The sequence below is a fragment of the Mytilus trossulus genome, chromosome 1, assembly GCF_036588685.1.
Source record: "Mytilus trossulus isolate FHL-02 chromosome 1, PNRI_Mtr1.1.1.hap1, whole genome shotgun sequence".
Lineage (NCBI taxonomy): Eukaryota > Metazoa > Mollusca > Bivalvia > Mytilida > Mytilidae > Mytilus > Mytilus trossulus.
This window is the reverse complement of record NC_086373.1, coordinates 22,643,175-22,667,076: the sequence shown is the minus strand read 5'-3', so window position 1 is coordinate 22,667,076 and position 23,902 is coordinate 22,643,175. Positions and strand designations below refer to the sequence as shown.

General features: G+C 30.9%; 1 protein-coding gene across 1 annotated transcript in view; it reads right to left on the bottom strand.

The window, feature by feature from the left end:
* Nucleotides 1-3,658: 3,658 nt before the first annotated feature.
* LOC134705432 (delta-like protein C) overlaps nt 3,659-23,902 on the bottom strand; it is a 49,409-nt gene continuing 29,165 nt past the window's right edge. The window contains exon 14 of the mRNA XM_063564193.1: nt 3,659-4,609. The gene's annotated coding sequence lies outside the window, so the exon portion shown is untranslated. The remainder of the gene's footprint in view (nt 4,610-23,902) is intronic.

The following is a 23,902-nucleotide window of genomic DNA, read 5'->3' as shown; positions in this document are numbered from 1 at the left end:
ACATGTAACGATGAAAATAAAAACAGATTGTGAATATAATTAAACTTTCATAAGTTGATATGAAACATTTTTTTCGAAAAGGTAGATTATTTAAAAAAAAAAATATGTGTCTGCCAATATAATTTATTACTTGATGCAGAGTTACATCATAAACGACATTTATCAAAAAGAAAAATAATAAATGCACCAATGAACAACCTTCATATATTTCAATCTAAATCACATTAATTCAATGCAATTTCGCTTAAAGAATATTCCAAAAATTAATATAGTTTTATCTTTTAAATATATTGTAATAAGTAATATTAATAATTGGTAGCAAAATGTCTAGCTGTGTTTTCGTATATTGCAAAGCAGGAAGCTCACAACATTTACATATACTGTTTTTCAGTACGGGTGTTCAATTAAGTCCAGGGCTAAACAACACAGCAACAAGCGTATTAGTGTTTCTTCAGCATGCTCACATTATTTACATGTTTGATCAACGTTGTTTTGATTCCAAGCTGCTCTTTTTGTCTGTAGCATATATATGTTCTAGTTGCAACTATTACACAAATTGGAATAGTGCTGATATCTTTTTTGATTAACACTATTCGCTATAACATTGTTAGAAAAAATTGACACTACTACTTACTTAAATCATTACTCAAGGTTTTCTAAGTGCACGAATTAAGTAAAACTAAGTTAACTCCTTCTTTTCGAAAGTGTATATTAAAATCTGTAATTTAACTGTAACTATAGTACTGTATCTAGAACATATATTAAATACTGACTTTTTTAAAGTGTTTTTGTGCGGAAACCTTTTTTTTTCACTCATAAAAACCGATTCTATATTTTGTTATGTCTCTAAAATCAAATATGTACAGTAATGTAGTTGTTTAATTGAACATATACTGATTGTTCATTTTGACTGCAGGAGAGATCACCCTTTATAACTAATTTCTGTATAGACAACTTCAAAATAAATTAATGAAAAAGTGTTTTTTTTATGTAAAGTCAAAACCAGTTTTACTCATTGTTTGTGGTTTATGTTTGATAAAAAAGTAGATTTTATCTAAATGAAAAAAAGAACTGTAATTTTGTATGTTGTAAATATAAATAATAAAATTTAATGAATTGTACCTAAAATGAACAGTGGATTATAGCGTGGAATCACGATCATGATTAACGATTTTAGAGTTTGCTTAAATCACTTCATGGCATGCTTCAATGATGTTAGTTTATGAAAAATCAATTAATTTTATATGCTGAATTGGTTGGCTTATACAGAAATGATGGTGCGGAATCAAGGTCATAGATATAAAACTTCTCATATATGATCAAATGTACATCCTTTTGTTGTACATAGTTCTTTTTTGTATATACAAGTAGTAAAATAAATTTAGCTAATACTTAAACTCGTTAAGCGTGTGCTTAAACGAATTAAGCTTATCCTGTAATCAATTTAGCTTTTGCTGAATTATAATTTAGTATATGTATATGTATATTGATTTATTAATTTTGATCTCCAATGAACAACTCCCTTTCTCAGCTAGTTGGTTAGACAATTGCATCGTGCTCTCCTATCGAATACTTAACATGTTGATGATCACATAATTTTCTATTTTATTTACAATATCAAAAACAAGATGTCACACAGTTCATCATTCTATAAATGGAATTATCAAGTATTGAAAACGTTAACTAAGCATTAACCGTTTTAAGTTGATAAAAAATCTGCAATGAATGTCAACATTTTTATGAGGAGAGCTTCCATCTGATTTTGGTTGGGGAGGGCTAGGACTATTGAATTGAGGATATGCTTAAATGAAATAAGTATGTGTTGAAATGAGTTTAGGATATGCTGAAATGAGCTTACCATAAAGTGAAATGATTTTTAGCATATGCTGAAATGTGTTTAGCACATGTTGAAATGAGTTTAGCAAATGCTCAAATAAGTTTAGTGTATGTTGAAATATTTTTTTAAAATAATTATGACTTTGAATCTGCATTAACGTTGTTGTGTAAGCTTCATAATTCAGCATATATTATACTATAAAAAAAAAAGTCTCCCACCTTCACATTTATAAACAAACATGCATATAAGAACATACTAAGGGATATGTGTGTCTGAATTAAAAACCCGACGACCGGACACGCTCAACATTTAAAAATACAGATTGAATATATTGGGCCTTCATTTGTAGGGGCAATTAAAAAGGGTTGTCCGGGAGTTAGAATCCCCATTTTTAAAGATTAATGCATTGAATAGAGATTGGAATTCAAAATCTTCACTTCAAAATTAGGAGAATCTAAAGTTGCTTTTTTTATATTCGAATTAGATGCCTCAGATTTTCCGCCGTTGGAATTATTTAAATTGTTTTTTTATAACATATATTTTTAAACAACTTCTAATGAACACCTTTAGTAATTATTTAGGCTCCTCTTATTTAAACAATGATCAATTTCTATTCTTATGAATAACAATTGACTCTTTTCGGAGTGTAAATATCCATTGTAATCAGTAACAAAAGAGGGACGAAAGATACCAGACAGACATTTAAACTCATAGATCGAAAATTAACTGAAAATGCCACGGCTAAAAAAATAAAAAAACAGACAATCAATAGTACACAATACAAAACATAGAAAACTAAAGACTAAGCAAAACAAACACAATGTGTCTTATGTGCTTCGGAAGGGTATATAGATCCAGTTCCACATGTGGCAACCGTTGGATTGCTAATTTTGTATATAGTCTTAATTCGGTTGGTCACTGATGAGTCTTTTGTAGACGAAACGTGCGTCTGGCGTATATACAAAATTTAGTCCCGGTATCTTTGATGAGTTTATTCACATTTGTGGAAAGAGAATTTGATCGTAGTTACAACTGTGGAACATATCCAATATCATCTGAGAAACGAATATGCCAAAATGGTCTACTTACTCGTGATAGCTTCCGTTAAATTTACAAAAGTGTGATTTCAACTTCAAAATAGCTTCCTTGTGCCCAACAAATTTCTATCAACGAAAAGGTGATAGAATATACAAGACCAGGAATATCGTATCAATTGGGAGATATATACTCTGCAGGCTGGCGATGCCGGAATATTAGATCTATTCAATTTACACTTTTTTTCAGAAATGAAAATTATGAAGTACCTCAAAAAAACTGGTGTTTAACTTTTCGCAAGAAATTGTTTATTGTTTCATTATAAAGCACGCCATCGAACCGTTGAAATGATAACCATTTTGTTCTGTTTTTGGCTTATTAACTTACTATCTGGTATTGTTTTTTCTCATTGTTCAAAAGCCGTACTGTGACCTACAAATGACTAATCCAACTACATGTGGTCTCTGGTCGATATTACTATGATTTGAAATCAAGTTACACCGTTTCATCTTATGTTGACTGAGATATTTGATATAATAGTATTTAAATACATGGATTTTGTCTTTCAGTGAAGTTTTTTTTTCAGCAAAAACAGGTTTTGGTGTTTTTTGCTTCATAATATGGCATGTCGATGACTCGTTTATAAACGTTTATAAATGCATAGGAACCACATTTTACAGTAATCATCAATGGAAATTTTTGACAGTTGTCTTACTGTGAATACTCTATTTTGTGCGTAACGGAGCTGTTTCTAGGCACTAAATTGTATCATAACAAAATCATATCTACACATTTATTATGAATAAAGTAGTTTTATATACATTCAATATTATGATCACATGGTTTCTTATATAAGATAAACACACGTTATACTCGGTTCTCTTGTTTGTCAACATTTACAAATGTTCGATAAACATTTTTTGAAGGCCTTCATTATTCTCACAAAATTCAAATTTGTTACACATCGTCACAACAATTTTTAACATGAAAGCAGCATAATTAGTAAGTATTTGCAAACACATTTAATGAAACATAACCTGCAAAATACATTAAATCAATATGTCATTAAGACAAACTGTTATAGTTTATCAAGACAATCAACCAGAACTTATTCAACAATGATGTCTTTATCTATTTATGTATTGAAGACAATGAAAATGTGTTTAGCAACGCGTTCGTAATTTTAGAAATCCTTGTATTGCACTTTCTGAGGAAATGTGACGAAAAATATTCATTGGACGGACGGACTGACAGACGGATGGAAGGACGGACGGACAGATAGGGGTAAAACAGTATACCCCTTTTTGAAGCGGGGGTATAAAAACTCTGGGATATCCATGATTCTAGCCTGGGAAATACTAATTATGTATAGTTATTACATTAAATTGGAAACCAAACCATCAACAAAAATTACCGTGTTCAAGTTTGATTAAGACAATGTCACTTACAATTAAAGTATTCTAATATTAGGTCATATCTTCTGTTCATTTGCATTTGTTGTGTTGTCATATTTACAACATTCCCAAATTAATTTCTAAAACCGGAAGTCTGGCTAAAAACCAAACATTTGTCATACACAAAAAGGTGTAGATGTTACAAGCATAACTTATTATATATTGATGACAATATATAGTTCTGTGTTATCAAAACATTTCAGCATCTAGCTGGATGTATTTCAACGTCGTCTATAGCGATATCACTTTTGTAATCTGTTCCACAAATAGCTTCAAAATATATCTAAAACAAATAGATTTTTTAGTTTTGACGGTAATATCTTTCATTAAAATTTCTCCTGTAATATTGAATAAATGTTAAGTTCTTAGATATAACATCTATACTAAAAAGGAAAATGTTTGTTTACTGTCGGTCCCTAAACATGCTGTATTAAACAATAGTTACATAAAATTATTCTTCAATTCTAGTTTATTATTAAAGCTCGTTTGGTGATATCTAAATTTCTGTTGATGATTTAGTCGTTTGATTGTTGCCTCATTGACACAATGTTCCTCATGTTGTCTTATATATATTTATACAACGAAATAAAAGGACACAATTAATAAGTCATAGTTATTGTATATACCGTTAAGATGTGAAAATTTTACTGCGAGGTCAAATTTTGGTGCTGACATCATAATGCACCAGCAAAGGTTTGTACGATTCTATGTAGAGTGATTGGATTATTTGGTGTCGATTTCAAGATGTCTTTTAGATAATAAACTGTACGTGTATCTGTAAAAGAACGATTTTCATCCAACATTTTAAATAGACCATCTGGTTATGAGTGCCTTGATGGGGTCTACAGAACAGAGAATAATGGACGAAAGTTGCAAATAACGGGCTAAAATAAATAAAGGAGAGAGAAATACAGGATATCAAATAAAGAAAAGAGAATAATGTATAAATATAGAAAAATATAGAGTAATAGATAAATAGATAAAAAAAGAACGCAAGTAAAATGGTCTAAACAATTACAGAATGACGAAATGAAAAACCCTAAAACAGACCTTAATGTAATGATGTGGTAATCAGATACTTCCATTGATGACGTGTAATCCCAATATGAACTAATGAAATGAAAATCACACGTATTAACATGCAACCTTCCTTAATAATAAGTCCACAAAGAATATTTAGTATAATCGTCGACGTTGATCCATTCGTATGACAAGCAATCACTAGTAACCCGAAATTAGCTTGAACGGACAAAAACGTTTTAACGCTATTTAAATGAGATTGATCATTATTTGATAAAGATTGACAAAATTTAAAAATTATATTTAATTCATTTCAATTCAAATCAATTCATTTTAACGCCCGTTAAATAGATTTCTCTGCGGTAAATCAATTGAAATCAAGTTGGTGGTTAGTTGCGTCAAACTAATAGGCCACGCCCCTGTTAAGCTATTTCAAACATGCATTAATTCATTTTAAACATGTATGAGACCCGGGCTTTTTACAGGTAAATCACTCAAGCAAAACGACCTCGTATCTATATATCGTTTTGTGTTTCAAACTTTAAATGGGTAGTCTTAGTAAAGTCACATTCTCCACAATTTAAACAAACGAATGAATAAAATATATATGCACACGCGGTTTAAATTTGCAAAACTTGTGAATCTGTTGAAAATAAAATAGTTAGATGTATAACATGGTATTAATTGGCTCAAATGCACTTGATCTTTAGTTTAAACATATTCATTTATAGTGGATTGGGAAACAAGTTTTGCAACTTATATTAATCCCTTTCCACTTTAAGGGTGTGAGTGCTGCCTTGTAGCGGCATTAGCCTACTCTTTTTCGAAATCTAAAAGGGTGTCTTTAACGTGCAAGAGATATGGCTCTCTCTTAACACGGGGCACTAGATATTTATCACATACATATATATATATGCGTTTCAAATTGCCAAGTGTTATGAAAACTCGTTGCATGAAAGTAACGTGTGGTCCTTTGCAACTATTTACGAAACTTATAAATGTATTCTTGGATATTTACCGTTTCTCTTTCTTTTTTTTTTTTTTACTGTAATAATTCTTTATTCCGTAGGAAAATATAGAGCTCATAGGATCAAATACATACACAAATTATACAGTTAACTATTGTACTCGTATTTAAACGTAGACACAGAAAACTACACAGAAAATATTTATTGTGTACATAATTTAAATCGATGTATTTCATATTTTCGGTATTGACTGTAAAAAGTGCGTAAGTCCATAATGAGTAAAATACAGAATTAAAACTCTACCTTTTTTTTTATATTTCTTTATTTCTTTATCTTAAAAGTAAGCTTCTTGCCAAGTTTCACTTATTCTGTCGCAAATCTTTTACCCAAATAACCAATTAATTGTATTCGGAAAAAAGTGGATTTGTTCTTTGTACGAATACATGAAATATTTCTCATTGAACGTTATGTTTGCAATCGATGATCAAATACAAATCTACAGTATTAATATGAAAGAGACTTAATAATATGTTGGTTTTTTTAATCATTATTCTACACATAATTGAAGGACCAAAATAATCAGTTCTACAAATAGATGTTATTTAAAGACTTGAAATTTTACTATTATCACATGCATCCATGAATTTTTTTATCGGCGCACCGAATTTTTCCCTTTCATCGTGCATAGCTCATTTTCCGATTCACTTAAGGTTTCTAACGATCTTCTTACTTGTTCATTACATTCTAAAATAAAATCCTACACAAATTGCAAAAACCTTTATTCTCCGGCTAGACTGCGTAGAAGATAAATATTGCTTTGTTTTGTGTATACACAATGTTTTGAAGGCCGATATCCAGTTTAGCTAAAAAAGAATTAATTTGCGCCCCAATTTAATTACGCCAATTCTTTTTCGCATCACTTTATTGTAAAAACTGCAACATTCATTTGCGCCAATAAAACAATCATTTAATTGCACAAATATTATAAACTTGTTTTCAAATGTTTCTTCTTAATTAGTGCACTGAGGAGGTCCTTTTCGGTATTTATATGCAGGTACAGATACTGCAGACTGAAAAGGCCTCCTTAGTACGCTTAGACTGACAAAAAAGTTCACTAGGGACCTGATGGAAAGATATAATTGACACAAAAAACATGGCATACGGAAGGAGAAGTACATAATTCCGAATTTTAGTAATTATAAAGTTATTTAATAGTGTTCTAATGTTACATGTACGTGTAAATAGGTTAATCGTTTCGAGGCAAATGTGACACAATTAATAAAGTTGAGAATGGAAATGGGGAATGTGTCAAGTTCCATTTATTGGCGCAATTCATATTATAAAAAAGAAGAGATAGCGCAATTCAAACCTTAAAAAAATGACAAATTACACCTAACCGTTTTCACAAATCAGTTTATTCTTCGCCCGGTGATATATACCTGCCAGTAATCTACCTACAGTAACTATACAATACCCAGCCGTGTCATTTTCGTATATTGTACATGTAGATAGCACGTGTGATACATGTATCTACACCAGCAATACCCATTCAAGTGATTTTTAATTTCAGAAGAACTCTATATCCGGTACATAAACATAAAATTTTACAATTATAAGAAAAAAATGTATTAATAAGTTCAAATGTTGTTTTATTAATGCACCGAGGTATGTATTTGTAAACTTATGTTAATTCGTTATTTCATGTATCTCTTTTTTCTTTTGCGTCAATTACTTTTTTTCTTTCTTATTGACTTATTCGTAAATCGAAAAACGCACAAATCTGAATAGAATCATATGGCATTGAATATGTTGAATGATTTCTCTAACTCAAAACTAGTTATACATGTACATGTAGATGCCTCTGAAATTATAATTTTCTCGTTGGGTTGCAGGTCCATTAATTGACATTTACGCTATATTCTTATGTTCGGTATTTATTAAAACCGCTCATCTATCAATTTCACAAGAAATATAATACTTGTAAGTCATGAACATTGAAGTTTAACTTGCTATCATCTTTTCGTTTACACACAAACATAAAATAGAATGAAACACTTTAAAGCGGTTTAAATTATGCAATGCATTTTGAAAATATAGTTTTGAAAAACCGATTATTTTTGTTTCATATTTTTCTGTCCCTTTTCTTAAAAAATAGGACACGTGTCACTGGTTAATATAGAATTAAATTAACGGTACCAATTTTCTTGCACAGATGCGCATTTCGACAATACATGTCTCTTCAGTGATGCTCGAGGACAAAATATATGAAATCAAAAGCCTATTCAAAAGACGAAGAGCTGTAATCCAAAAGGTGCAAAAAGTATAGCCAAATCCGTGAAAGGAATACTAGTGAACCATGAATAATTCCAAACATGAAATTTTTGATTGGTTTGTCACACTTTATATTAACAATATTACGTATTGAGTTCGGCTGAGACTACTACATGTATAACAGTTATAGTAGTCTCAGTTTTCGGCAATATTGAAACAAATTGAATATCCTTAAGAATTATAATTGCTTCAGTCATTTAATATGTATACGGCTCTCGTGAAGTTTTCTTGTAGGTTAAGAGAAGGGGAACAGTATACCTCTAAGTAATAAAACTTTAATTAAGACTGGTATTCTTTAAATTGTATCACTGTCTTATTCTGGCTTTCTCCTCAATTTTTAAATTATATTGAGATTCACGTTTTTATGCTAGATCTTTTCTCATTTGTTAAATCAAAGACATGTAGTACATGTATTCTTTTTAAGACAAAAAAAACTACCATACGGTATTCCTCATGTACGGTGAATTAAATTATTGACAAGAATACCACATCTTCTAATATTCATTCGTTATTGGATGAAGATCTTCATCAAGCCTAAATGAATAAATGACGTTGTTTTCAATTTAAACTATTGAAATATGTAATATGGTTCGTCAGAAGTTATATTGATGACAACTTATAATTACCGGTAGATTTGCAGATATTGACATCTGTGTGTTTGGATTAGCATGTATAGATTACATGTAACAGATAGAATCTTCTGATCAGGAAATAAATTACAAATTAAAATCTCTATTTGTTTAAATGAATACGTACAAAATAAATGTTAAGTGGCAAGTAGTACAGATATGCATGTCTTCATTATACAATTATCGTATTACAATTTCTTGCATTTTTTTATATTTCGCAGCTGTCCCTTTTGTGATTTTATTCAACAACAAACTTATTTTTTCTTACAATATATGTTTTTAAAACTGAATGTTGCATTTTGCTCTTGTGTTGAAAAGAAACCAACAAAAATCCTGACACTCTCCCTCTCCCCCTCTTCAACAAAATAGAAAGAAAGATTGGATTGGCATTGTCTAGAACATAATTTTCAATAAAATGTTCCTGTATTTTTATAAGAAATACTTTATAACACAATCTTGGACTTGTACAATTATATGCATCTATAAGTCCAAGCATGTGCATACAATAACGCACGATTTTCTCGCTACATTGAAAACCCGTCATATAGGCCTTCCTCTTTTGTCTGCTCTATAGTCGGGTTTTTGTCTCTTTGGCACATTTCCCATTTCCATTCGCATTTTTTGTAATATACGACGATGTATTGTAACAGTTCCTGTTTCAAATACCATGTACATGTACATACATGTATATGATGTTATGAAAGTAAATAAAGGGAGTTTACAGAAATTAAGGCGATAATGGGATAAGCACTTTACATTACAGAATAAAGAGATGAAAATATAAAGAATAGATTAAATGATTCATGGTTGCTTAACGCCCAGTTACAAATATTACACTCTACCCCTCCATCTTTTTGTACATCTGAAGAGTTGAGGATGTACTTAGGTGAGGTTAGGTAAAAATTAATAAGTTAAGAAGTTAAAATTGATACTTTAAGCCGGTAGAGCATCATACAAATAAGCTAAAAATATTGATAGGTCATGGACTTCTTTTTCGAGATATTTGAGATTTAAAATATGGCGGGAAAAAGGATGACTCGGACTTTTACTTTATATTTGCATTATTATTATTAGGTCTCAAAACAAAAGAAAGAAAATTAAGAATCTTCTAAAATTTTGGTAAATGACCTTTCATGAGCTATTAAGTCTTGTATGAAAAAATAAATGGGTGTTATTGGGCAAAATATTTTACATTGTATTGTATGGAAAAACACCAAGCAGTCCGAACATTCGACATAAATTCCAAAACCTCAACTAAGTACAACCTTAAACATGTGATTTTTATAGTTCGTTATTATGTTGTACTGTTATACCACTGACCGAGATTAGCTAGGGAGAGAATAGGGATCCCGCTAACAATTTTAACCCCGCCACATTATTTATGTGTCTGTCCCAAGTCAGGAGTCTGTAATTCAGTAGTTGTCCTTTGTTTATGTGTTACATATTTATTTTTCGTTCATTTTGTTTTTTTTGTTATATAAATAAGGCGGTTAGTTTTCTTGTTTGAATTGTTTTACATTGTCATATCGGGGCCTTTTATAGCTGACCATGCGGTTTGGGCTTTGCTCATTGTTGAAGGCCGTACGGTGACCTACATTAAATTTTGTTAATGTCTCTGTCATTTTGGTCTCTTGTGCACTGTTGTCTAATTGGAAATCATACCTCATCTTCTTTTTTATATTCTTGTCCTTTAAAATGCCCATTATAGACATATCATGATACATTAAGCTTTACATTTATATCTTATAAATGTCAAATAGCGATTTTTTTATACTTATTCAATAACGACAATGTTGCTGCAATAGGTGCCAAAAAACATCAACAATATTTAATTGAAAAGAAACGGCATTTTATTTCACTTGTTCTTAAAGAAAAAAAGATGTTTCATTTCATTAAGTATACGGACACTGTAAATTTTGAATGTAAATGAGTAAAAAAAAAATGTATATGTATATATTGTGTCTTATACAGCTCTCATTTATCTTTTAAAGATTGATGCATACAATACAAATGTTTATATGTTTTGTTTAGTTCTGTGATTCTCATTTTATGTGTGTAAGTGGTGAGACTTTAAAATGTTAATAATAATACAATATTGAATCTAAAAATATTCAGAAACTATAAACTTTTCTTAAATTTATACTTGCGTCAGAAAATTCAAACCAGCAGTGTCAGCGGGCATTCAATATCATTGATATACTATAAAGCACTAATCGCAATATACATGTACATAAACAAAATATATTTTGGACATCTTATCAGTAATCTCTCCAATGTTGAAATCTATGTATTATAATTATTCGCTTATTAGGCATATTCATATTCTACAAAAATATTTTCAATCATTTAGTTTTGATAAATACTGTTACAAATAACATATTTGTCTCAGTCTCCTGAGTAAGGATATTCGATTGATAAAATACAATAAACAAGGTTGCCAGATAAATGTGGATTACGGATTAAGATGTTAGATGTCAAACTTGAATAAACGAACTAAGGTGAATATAACCCGAAAATGTAGTTTCTCCTTAACAGTGTATTAATTCCAAGTTCTTTATTTTCATTCAAACTAAATTAATTAGAATGATAGAAAAATTCGGAACTAAAGATAGTCACAATTTAAAACATGTATTCTGAAAAAAAAGACAAAAAACGCGAGATCAGATCTAATTTAAATCCAGGGTCAATCCCAAGTAAGTGGCTTGTAGTTCAGTGGTTGCCATTGGTTCATGTCTGGCATATTATTTTATTTTTGTTTTTGTAAATTGTTGTTTTTTCTAGATAATGCCGTTAGTTTTCGAATTAATTGTTCAAAATTTGTTTATGTTGGGACCTTTTATATATATATAGTTATATATAGCCGATTATAAGGTATGGTCGCCTAATATAGCTTACATGTGTACATCCAATTAATTTGATGGATAGTTGTATAATTGCAAATCATATCACATCATTATTGAAAATAAGCTTTGATAAGTTGGACAAGCAATTGTACAGGAAAGGCCCAAGTGATAGTACAGTAAACTCGTAAGCGATTGTACAGTCAATTAATTTATCCGATATTGAAAACATTATAATTTGTGAATCTCTACTGATGCAATGGCTTTCAAACTTTCAGACAGGTAAGATCATATATAATAGTACTTTTAAAATTTCTGGACTCAACGATGTGCATTTCAATGATTATTGACATTTTTATCGCTGTTATGTGACAGTTCTGATCGATATATTAAAAGCTCCTCCATTCGACGAAAAACGTTTGTATGCATACGTCGTTTATCATTTGATTGGTTCATAAATACATATAGAATGTTTTGAATGTCTAGAAGAAACGTTATATTGTATCATTTGTTTCACTATTGGAAAACTTTCCATGTTGCAGCTTGTTATATTTTCGAATGTCGAAAATGTAGAAACCGTACAGTTCCGTTCCCACACAATATAATAATGATGTAATCGGGTTTTTAAGATCCCCACGAATGCCACATTTTCCCATCTTAATGTCTATCAATCTCTTATGAAATTATGTACAGATGTAAACTCCTGTGTTGTTACGAAGGACATAAAATAAAATTATTCTTTCATCAAGTTGAAAATAAACTACGCTAAATCATTAAGTTTATTCTACAACTATCATAAACTTATCAATTAGAAACGATCAAATGACAATTGTTTATTGGATAAGGTTGACTGAACATTGATGTTTGGGAATTTGCAATAAACCTTCGGTCACATGGCATGCGCTGATAAAAAAGAAAGTCAATTTCAAAATTATGATACATATTGATACCCAAATTTATATTTATGAGTTATATACTTATATCTTCTCATATCCATGTTTGTGGTCTAATAACATCGTTTTAATGTCCTTAGTGCAAAAACTTTGTTCTTAATGCACCAATGATTTGTATAGTCCTTCAGTGCACTAAGAAGTCCTTTGTGGTATTTCTACACACTGTACAAAATTTGGCTGTGATCAAAATGTTTAAAAGAAATACCCATTTATAATAACAATTTTCAAATATTTAAGATTAAATTATGCAAGGAAAAGTGTCTTTGTTTTCTGTCAAAATGATTTACCTTTTTTGACATAAAGTTGTCGATAAATAAATTGGATATGCATTTCAATAGCATATTATCAAATTGCTGAAAGATCACCTACATTTTCTTAACAGGGAATTCGTTAGTATTGAAACCCCCTGTCCTTTAGGTGAATGGGGTATAGAAATATGGTCACTTGGCCAGTTTTCTCCCGACCGGCAGTAAAACGCTTGCCGAAATGGGGCGTCCGTTTGGCTGTGCGGGATGTATCGAGTTCGCAGTCACCTCCGGTCAGAAGGGGGACGTGAAATCTAATGCCTCGTGTAAAGAGACTGCAACGCTCTTTGCTCTTTGCACGTTAAGAATCCTTGCAACAACTCTTTTGAGGGGTCCGTAGGTGGCCTGTTGCAAGGCAAAATTTCTGTCCCTATACAAGGTATCCTCATTTTCCAGTGGCAGTCCAAATTTCCCTGACCATCATCCCAGATGGCCTCTATCGTATCAACATACCTAGTGTATATATTGTGAACTTGACAATGTTCTCGTCTTAAATATGCATGAAATATTTGCCACTGGGCGTTAAGCAACAAACAATCAATCAATCATTCAATCAATCCCTGTCCTTAATAATTCAATTTGTCGTTCTGCATTATTTTGGCGTGAGAAAGACGCACACATTCAGGCTAACGCCCTTAAGGTGTATAGAATATAGATATAGGAAGATGTGGTGTGAGTGCCAATGAGACAATTCTCCATCAAAATTACAATTAATGAAAGTAAACCATTGTAGGCTAATGTACAGCCTTCAACACGGAGCCTTGGCTCGCAACGAACAACAAGCTATAAAGGGCCCCATAATAACTAGTGTAAAACCATTCAAACGGGAAAAACAACGGTTCAATAGTTTTGTATTTTATATAACTTCCCTGCCCTTACCCCCACACTAATAAGCTGTGATTTCTGTGTGAATAATTTTTTTTAAAGGTTCAAATGAAGTGCATGGATGCAAGTAATGATAGGCAACCGCAATGCCTTCAATAATGAGAAGAAAACATAACGTATAATCGGCTTTAAATTGTCCCGCTTGATGATTATGCGTTGTTGTTTCCTATAGAGAAATAAATTATTGATTTAAATTATTTTTTATATCCTAAAAAAGGGTATAATATCATAAAATCAATTTTGTGAAAAGCGATGAAAATTTAGGGACCCCAATATAAATTTGAACCCCTCTTAATCTTTCCTGTGTTTACGAGCACAAAATTCAAGGATCCCTAATTTTTTTAACTGTCTTTATGAAAGTTTGCACCGACTGTTACCTTTACACTAGTAAGTTTGTCTTAAAGATAATTGGCTTTGTGTTAAAACTGTCGTTACGTTGCTGTCTTGCGGACGAATACCCGAAATCTCTGTGTCATCAGCAATCATACAGAAGTGACTTTATATCGGGTTATATAATACTCTGTTCTTTGCATAGAAATAATTCTTCGTTAATCTGAGCATTGAAAGAATACTTCATATCACAAGCTATAAATATGGATACAAAAAAAAATCTAAGCGAAATTGATAATACCGCAAATCATGAATAAATGTGTTGTATTTCAGTAAGTAACACTTCTTTTCGTTTGATAGTAAACATGTTGTAGCCCATCATGCATTGTTTCTTGTTAAGTGGATTGGTAAAAATAGCGCCCAAAAAAAAGAGTTCAAAATAAATTACGTCACACGTTAATACATTATAACAAATGCTCGGACATACGTATGGTAATTCAGGCATATCCTAAAAGATCGTGTTCTCGATGGTGTGGTCACGTTTCTCCAACATTTGGTAATTAGACTAAAATAACATTAGGGATTATGGGGTCCTCTTAAGGACTGGATCTTGATATCTACCTGTAATTCACCTGTTCTTAATCAAAATATTGTTGAAGGGGTAAATTTTTTTTAAAGATATATATGTTTTTTAATAGTCTCCTAAAATTGTAAAAGTCGATATTATCTAACGCAATGATGTATTTTTTCTTTTATATCAATAAAGATGTGCATGGTTTGATAGACAATAAGACAAACTCTCTACAAGTGACCAAATGACATTGAAGTTAACAATTTTACATAAAAAATGAAGATGTGGTATGATTGCCAGTGAGAAAACTATTCACAAGAGACCAAATGACACAGATATTAAAACAAATATAGGTCACCGTACGGCCTAACAACGCTGAGCAAAGTCATACCGCATAGTCAGCTATAAAAGGACACGAGAAGCTTAAGACAAATGTTTAACAACTCAAACGAGAAAACTAACGGCCTAATTTATGTTACACAGTAACGACAACCACTGAATTACTGGCTCCAACACTCCCCCTTATCTTGAGACATTGGTGCAATAGAACAATAAAAGAACTGTACAAACATGAATAGGCAACACATAATTTAAGACTAAATTATCAATCACTACACATCCAGTATCTGTTACAGTACGGCCGGAAGCAATTTTTTTGCTTTTTTTTTTTTTTTTTTTTAAATTTTGTCTATTTTTTATAGTAATGTATTATATAGATATAGGAAGATGTGGTGTGAGTGCCAATAGACTACAATGTTTCGATCTTGAATAAAAATTAACATTTTGTATTTTGAGAGCTATTAAGAATTTATTTATCTTGAGTCATGAAGCTTATATAAAAGTACAAAACGCAGCTTATTATCACCGGTACAGTTATTGAAAATTCTCAGTCAACTTGCAGTAATTGTACACATCGAAAATACTAGTAGTGCACAATATTCACCAAGCCAGTTCCCACAGTTAAACACTATATAGATCACGACACGACGTGATGTACCCAATTTGTATCAGCTCCGTTTTCGTGGAAAAAGTGGACAGATATACGACTGACTTTTCATCTGCTAATATAAAAAAGAAGATGTGGTATGATTGCCAATGAGATAACTATCGACAAAAGACCAAAATGACACAAACATTATCAACTATAAGCCACCGTACGGCCTTCAACAATGAGCAAAGCCCATACCGCATAGTCGGCTATAAAGGGTCCCGATAAGACAAAGTAAAACGACTCAAATGAGAAAACTAACGGCCTTATTTATGTAAAAAAAAATGAACGAAAAACAAATATGTAACACATAAACAAACGACAACCACTGAATTACAGGCTCCTGACTTGGGACAGGCGCATACATAAGCATACCTTGAAAACTGGCTTCGGCTCTTGTGATATATAGAACGACTAAGTAATATATTGTTCTTCGCACTAGAAGACAATAGCTTTCGGTGACTTTTTACATAAATAAAACTTAACTGTTTTGCATTGGTTTAGATTTTAATAACTTTTTCATGTAACACAAATACAAAAATATATCAAGTAATAGAATAAATTACAAAAATGAGATACAGCCATTGAACATTTCGATTTTTCATGTTACTTTTAATAAAAAAAAAATCTTTAAAAAAAATAATTTTGAGATTATTTCTTGATATTTTTTTATGAAATTTTCAGTTTGATTAATATTTCCATTGTCTATATATATAAGATTTTTTCTTGTTCAATAAACTTTTTGATTTTGTATATCAAATACGGATGAAAATAATTATGTAACAGTTTCGGGTTATACTCGACCAAAAATATATGGTTTGTTAATGTTTTGATGTAAAAAAAATTAACAATATCCCTTTTTACAATATTTTAGTTAAGACCTGATATAGGTGAATTACAGGTACCAGTCCTTATGAGGACCCCCTAATCCCTAATGTTGTTTTAGTCTAATTATCAAATGTTGGAGAAACGTGACTTAACCTTCTCGATCTGCTAAAACGGAAATGACACGGCCGGGTATTGTAAAGGTTTGAGGGACTTTTAATGTCAAATTCATATCCCTGGGCAAAGAAACTATCGATTTGTTAAAAAAAACCACCGTGTTTACACTGGTGTCTTCCTCGAATGCCAACATTTTATATGTTACCTATTCCTTGAATGCCAACAAAAATATTTCTGTTTTTATAAGTATTTAACTTTAAAAAATAATTAGTGAACTTGATGAAATTGTAACATTTTATCCCATTTTGTTCAGAAGAGTAGCAACATTTAAGGGTTAAATAATTATGAATATAAAGATAGAAAGAAAATGATTTCTGTTACTATTTATTAAAAAATAAATAAATTTGGGAATGAACAAGTTTTATTAACATAAGACATATATATAAATATAACATTTATATTTAGTTAAATATAATTATTTCAAACTAAAAGAGGATATTAGAGATTTATTTTGTTCCATATTATTATAAATATTTATTTGTTAAGTATATATACATGAATTATATGAATATTTTAATTAAACAATTAACCATAAAATAGGGTAACAAAAATTTAGTCTATAGCGGATTGATTTTTTTAGTTGTTTGTGGCTTCGAACTAGCTGTCAGTAAACTGCAAGTTTTCTCAGAGGATGTACTTTACAAGTGTTTTTTGATTGTTTAGATAAACAAGAACCTGACCACGTCTATTCTGTGTAGTACTTCTATTTATTTACATCTGATGAGTTAAACCGGTTTCATCTGATTTGTATAGTTAGTTCCACTATGTGGTATGGGCTTTGCTCATAGTTGAAGACTGTACGGTGGCCTATACTTGTGAATTTCTGTGTCATTTGGTCTCTTGTGGAAATTTGTCTCAATTCCAATCAAACTACATTACTTTGTTTTATAAGAACACCGATGATTTGCGAACACGATAAACCCCTTACCAGTATCATTTCATGAATCACTTGCAAAAAAGTGTGTAGTATTATTACCAAGAAAAATATCCTGAACAAACTGAACATAATACATCAATAGTATTCTAACACGTGATACAAAGTTTCAAGAAATTTAATCAAGTAATATGGTAGGATGTTACAGCACACACAACTATAGAAATATTGAAAAAAAACTTCAAAGTCCAAAGAGTCTTCACATTTGTGTAAACTGGAATTTCTCACAATATGCACATGTGATGCAACACTTTTCAAAGTTTCATTTTAAGAGAATCCATATTCGTTCAAGTAGTATCATCAGAAAAAAATTTCAACAAAGTAACAAACATGAATTAGATTTTAACTATCTGTTTAATTATGCCTCGTTCACACGGACATTTAATTCGAATTAAAAAAGAAGAGTGTGTGTACGCGATTCGCGAATTCGGTTCGCATTCGATTCGAATTCAATTCGAATTAAATAAAATGAGAATGGAAATGGGGAATGTGTCAAAGAGACAACAACCCGACCAAATAAAAAAAAACAACAGCAAAAGGTCACCAACAGGTCTTCAATGAAGCGAGAAATTCCCGCACCCGGAGGCGTCCTTCAGCTGGCTCCTAAACAAATATATACTAGTTCAGGGATAATGAACGCCATACTAATTTCCAAATTGTACACAAGAAACTAAAATTAAAATAATACAAGACTAAAAAGGCCAGAGGCTCCTTGACTTGGGACAGGCAAAAAATGCGGCGGGGTTTAACATGTTTGTGAGATCTCAACCCTCCCCCTATACCTCTAAATGTCCATTTTTGATAAGCATGCTCTTTATCTTGTGTTGCTTTTTGCACCTATTCCTCGAAAGCCAACATTATTTATAGGTAAATTGTCGGTAGATCAAAGGATGTTGGCATTCAAGGAATAAACCTATACGCTGACTTATAAAAGTGTTTTAGTCTTTCATGCTATCTAGTCTGAGCAATGTTTGTAGGACGTTATAAATAAAAAAGGAAAACCGTCAAAACATTTTGTGAACGGAAAATATACATGGGATTTGCATACGTGTCTCAAACGATTTAGAAAATCTAGAATATGTGTGAATAATGAATATTTATATTATTTAGACTTTTTGAATATTGTATCTACAAACTCATGACGATTTAGAGCTTGGCATTTCGTGTAGACACATGTTGAAGACTAAACATGCGGTCTTGATTTACCTATAGTGTTTTTGTCGTTTGGTTGCCGTCAAATTGAATTATATCCCATATCTCTTATATTGTGAGCTTTAAAATCAGCTTATAAGAATTCATTATTGAAAGTTTTTTTGCAATTCTATATAAATATGCCGTAATATATTTATCGGTGTGAGCTGTACCTCATACTTATATATGAACTATATTAATTTCGATCTAAAAAAAAGTTCCTAGAAATAGATATTTTAAAACGTCTTAATAAATTCGAATGATCACAAATCTAATCTAAATCCATTTTTTTTGTGATTCTAACATACGTTGTTCCTTTTTTTTGTTTAATTTTGTAGTAATTTGCTAGTCAGTCAGATTCGGATTCCGGGTGACATTGCGTACGCTTTGTCCTTTGATTTGAAAATACATAATTTTAGCATTATTAACTTTTTTTATCTTGGCTACGCTCGATGTTTTTGCTTCCGCTGTATCAAAGCTAGTGAATTAGTCAAAATGTCCGTACAATGTATAGTAATATTTCTTTTCATGACTTGTTTATTCTTCAATATAAGCGTTGGCTATTTTTATCTGACAATTTCAAATTTGTCTAGAAAGTTCGCTGTAGTGTTCCATAAATGTCTTAGGGCTTAGTGCACCAAAGCGGCCTGTGTGGGTTTTAGACGTACCGGCAAGTCCCTTGCCCACAATAGCACAACCGTTTTTTTATGATCATTTTTTTTTTAAATTGCTGGGACTATCATACTAATAGCATAATGGACCCCGTTAAATCTAGAGCTCTACCGTTAAATAGTAATTATTATTAATGTTATTATTTTATTTTTTACGCTGTCTTAATTTGTAAATAATTATTAAGTATAATATGTGTATATATATATAGTATAGCGTCGTGTAAGTCATTTTTGGGCTAGACATTGTTTGCTTTATAGTGAATTAAATAATTTTTATTGCAATCAATTTATAATTCATTACAAGGAAAACTAAACTAAGTGGACCGTATGTCATCGCATACAAGACAGCTGATTGGATAAATATGATAGGCTGTTACGCCTACATTGATACTGATGTCCAATCGAATACCAGCAGACACCTGTCAGTAAAAACAAATTTCAAGCCTGGATAAATTAAAGATTTATTTGTGTATTCGATATTTGAAAAATAAGTTAAACTATTCGTTTAATCATTTTAGGTGAATTTCAAAAACTGTTTTTTTTCACTTTCTTATAGGAAGGTATTTAAATATGAGCGTACCACATGTAACGGAATTTTACAAGCATTTTATACAGCGAATTGTGTTTTCCGGAATGTACTATTTTCAATATTTCACAGACCTCTGAAAAAAATTAGATCATACAGGTTTCATCTACCATGTGCATAAAAAGCACTATCAAATTTTATTTGTAAATTGTAAAAGATTAAGAATATTTTTGTATATGTACTAAATAATCTGAAATAAAACAAAACATATTTCTCTCGGCCTGAATTCAATCGTAATCTGAAATAAAACAAAACATATTTCTCTCGGCCTGAATTCAGTCGTAAGCAAATTTTCATATTTTTTTTATATCTATTTGCAAATGACGAAGAATTCTCCCTAAACCGTGATTCATTAATATTTAATATTATACTTCCATGAATAAACTGACAGACTAACTTTAAAGGACAAAATACAAGCGTGTACTACCAGCCAAGGAAATGAGTTTAATTAAAGTAACTAATCTAAGTGGTCATCAATGTGTAATATTTGACACTGGGCATTATTTGTGGACCAATGCAATAAAAATAATGTATACTATCAATCAAAATTAAATACTTTTGAATGTAACAATATGCTACAAATTCATTTGATTCACTGAATTTTTATATTTTTTTTTTATCTTAATGAAAATGTAATAAACTGCTCCCGTTTAATATAAATAAGAAGATGTGGTATGTGTGCCAATGAAACAACTCTCCGTCAAGTCACATGGTATAATTTAATTAGAGGTCAAAAGTACGGCCTCAACACGGAGCTTTGGTCCTCATTGAACAGCAAGCTATAACGGCCCCTAAAATGACAATACAATTAAGATGGAAAACAAAAGTATAATCTATAAGTACGGTCATTTCGCTACGTTATTTCGTCAATTCCGAATTACAAGTAAGCGTCTCACTGTTTATCAAAATGAGTAGTAACACTGGTGCCTAAAAAAATCTGATTCGAAACTGAAATATAAACCATTAGATTTTATCAATCGTGTCTTAGCTAACGTTGTTTGATATTTTTCTATGATATAATTAACTCCTGTATTTATTTCGTGCTAAAAATATAACGATAAAAAAGATCAATGGAGTTATCGACATCGGTCTTTATATGTATATAATGGTCAATATAAACTGTCAATTAAATTTTTAAAATATACTTGTATTGTTGTTGAATTTATTTAAAAAATAAAATGTGCTTTTTGTAAATGTAATAATTCAACCCGGTTTAACCTTTTAAAATTTATATATAAAGGATAAAACATGGAACTTCATTTATCATACGTCCATTACGTTCACGAATGGGTAAATGATATTAGAGTATAAGGCAGTACCATTTGTAATCTGTGGTTTGAATTTTCGTCAGATGTGCCACTGACATAATGGCTGTATTATGGGTGCAATATTTGCCACTAGACGTTTAGTAAAACTCATTCAAATCCAAATCAAACCGCTCTATTTGATGCAAAAGAAACGTGACAGGCAGTGCTATCGAGGTATATGATCAGATTTTTTTCAGCCATCAGTGCACATGATAAATAAGCGATGCACGAAATAAAAAAGAGATGTAAGATATACGCCAATGAGACAGCAACCGAACTACGGAAATAACCGAAAGCCATGTAAAGGGAGACGTGTCGACTTCAAAAAAAGACAAATATTCCAACATTATGTCTTATAAGTGCTATCAATTATTTATTTCGGATAGAACTCGGACATCGTAGAGTCTATACATTTGTAACATATTGGACTTTCATGTTGCGTATCGCATTGAAACATGAACGCGGACCTCGATGAGAACAAATGGATTGAAAATTTGCAAGTTTACTATTTTATTTTCAACAGATTCACATTTCTTAAACCGTGCATCAATATTTTAATGTTTTTATTTAAATTTCTTAAATGTCACATCTATTGTTCATTCATTTGTTAACAATTGTGAAGCATGCGACTTAACTAAGAATACACACATTTAACTGAATTCGATAAAATTTGATGAACAAAAAACGATAAATAAATAAAGTTTGTCTTGCTTGAGTGATTTACCTGTACAAAGCTCGGGTCTCATCGATGTTTAAAACGAATTGATGCCTGTTTGAAATAGTTTAACGAGGGCGTGGCCTAATAGTTTGACGTACATTACCAGCAACTTGATTTCAATTGATTCACCGCAAAGAAATCTTTTTGACTGGCGTTAAAATGAATTGAAATGAATTGAAATGAATTAAAAATATTTTTTAATTTTTGTCAATCTTTATCAAATAACAATTAATCTCATTTAAATAGCGTTAACACGTTTTTGTCCGTTCAAGCTAAATTCGGGTTACTAGTGAATCTATTTAAATGTACTATTGTATTACATGTGTTTATATATTTTTCTGGGCTGTATGTTCTTGTGTTTGTTTAAATTGTACTCCTGTCACGTATTGTTGTCATTTCAGGATAATTTTTTTAATTGTAATTACAGGCAGGGTGTTTGGCTAGCCATAAAACCAGGTTCAACACACCGTTTTTCCCCTTCAAATTGTCCTTGATCAAGTCATGAATTTGTCAGTTGTTATTTACAGTCCGTTATAATGTATGTTGACGTTTGCTAATGTTGTAGTGCAATGTTTTTGTTTCTGTTGTTTTCCTCTTAATAAATTTGTGGTCTTTGGTTGTGTTTTGTTACCCGGATAAGATTTTGTTTTATTGAATTATAACTATTGATCATCGGTATATTTGCCATGTTTTCATGCCTTTAGACATTGTTCAATGACACATTTTACCTTCCTTTTAGATTTGTTCCTATCATCTTGAATACAATGAAAAATATTTAAGAAAAAAAAATTGATCAACAAACACTACAAATAAGTTTTACAGCAAAAAATCGTTAGTCAATTCCTTATTTAAATATTTTTCCTTAATTCATTTTGGATTCATTTTTTAGTGTGTTTATCCATTATCCTCAAAACTATAATAGAAAGAAAAAAGGTAATCACAAAAAAAAACTGAATATCGACGAACATTCAAAACGGAATGTCCCCAATCAAATGGCAAAATCAAAAACTCAATCACATTGGACGAAAGGATTTCCACTCTCGTGGCTTGGTATAGGCATTTTCTAATGTAAAAAACGGTGGATTACACCTGGCTTGATATATGAACCTCTCACTTGTAACACAGTCGTATAACATTTCATTGCATGTAAAACGACGTGTGAAGAAAACAACCAAAGAAACGAACGAACTACAGATAAAATGTCAAACATATTGGTACAGCAGTCAACAATGTGTTATAAACGTAATCCCTATAAAACAACCAAATGTGTAACAAAGAAGCACAAAATGCATAAACATGATATAAATAAAGTTCATTGACAAAAATGTGAAACAAAGGTACAAAAAT